Below are 1,608 nucleotides of genomic sequence, written 5' to 3' on the forward strand. Positions count from 1 at the left end.
TTTTACTTCAAAAATTCATATTTAAGATCAGACAATGACACTGAGTATATGTCTAAAAATATGACACAATATATGAGCAATCATGGCATTATGCATCAGACAAGCTGTGTTGGAACTCTACAACAAAATGGCATTGCTGAAAGGAAAAATAGGGATTTGTTGAACAAAACTAGAGCTTTGCTGTTTCAAATGAATGTTCCCAAGAAGTTTTGGTCTCAAGGTATCCTTACTGCAACACATCTTATCAATCGACTTCCTAGCAGAGTTTTGCATATGAAGTCTCCTTTCGAAATTATGAAAGAGAGGAAAAGTGAGTTGTCTCATCTCAGAATTTTTGGATGTGTTTGTTATGTTCACATCCAAGCAATACATAGAGACAAATTGGATGCGAAGGCTGCCAAATGTGTGTTTTTGGGTTACTCCACAACTCAAAAAGGTTACAAATGCTATAATCCAAAAACTAGAAAGCTGGTGGTTTCTAGAGATGTTAGATTTGATGAATCATCTCCCTTCTTTAGCGGACCAGAAGTTTCCACTCAAGGGGAGTTCTTCAGTGATTCTATTTCATTGCCTCTTCCAACTCTTATCATGAATAATGCAGCGGTTATCCCTTCCTCTACTCCTTTAGGAAAGACACCTACTCCTACTCCTACAGTTATACCAAATTCTCCACCTACACTAGATCCTCAAAATGATGATGTGTGTGTAGAACAACATGAAGTGGTGTTGCCTGCTGAAGCAACACAAGAAGATGTTGAAGAAGAGATGGAAGAAGAGGTTGTTGAGGTTCAACCTCAAAGGAGGTATCCTACTCGAATTAGGAAACCTCCATCAAAGTGGGACAATTACAAGACCTTTGCTGCAAGGTATCCAATCGAAAAGTTTCTTTCTTACGACAAAGTGTCAAAATCGCATGCTGCCTTTCTCTCTAACATTTCAAGTGAAAGTGAACCAAGAACTTTTCAAGAAGCAAACCTTCAACCAACCTGGAAAAAGGCTATGCAGGAAGAGTTACAAGCACTGGACAGAAACAAGACTTGGAGTGTGGTGTCACTTCCCGCTGAGAAGAAAGTTGTAGGGAGTAAGTGGATCTTCAAAACCAAATTCCAATCTGATGGCTCAATTGAGAGACATAAAGCTCGGTTAGTGGCAAGGGGTTTTACTCAAACTTATGGAGTGGATTACAGGAAGACATTTGCTCCTGTGGCAAAAATGAATACTGTGAGGGTGTTGTTGTCAATAGCAGTGAATCATGAGTGGCCTATGTTTCAAATGGATGTGAAAAATGTTTTCTTACATGGAGAATTAGAAGAAGAAGTTTATATGCAGCTCCCTCCTGGTCATCCACAAGAAGGCACTCCTAACAAGGTCTGTAAGCTACATAAGGCTATCTATGGCTTAAAACAATCACCTCGAGCTTGGTATTCAAAACTCAGCTCTGTGTTGGAAACCTCTGGATTCAAAAGAAGCAATGCAGACTCATCCTTATTTATCAAGAAAGGATCTGCAAGTAAACTTTGTGTTCTTATCTATGTTGATGATCTCATCATTACTGGTGAGAATTTTGGAAGAAATTTAATCTTCTCAAGCAATCTTTACATCAGACTT

This window comes from Fragaria vesca, linkage group LG7 (genome assembly GCF_000184155.1).
Source record: "Fragaria vesca subsp. vesca linkage group LG7, FraVesHawaii_1.0, whole genome shotgun sequence".
In the NCBI taxonomy this organism is placed as follows: domain Eukaryota; kingdom Viridiplantae; phylum Streptophyta; class Magnoliopsida; order Rosales; family Rosaceae; genus Fragaria; species Fragaria vesca.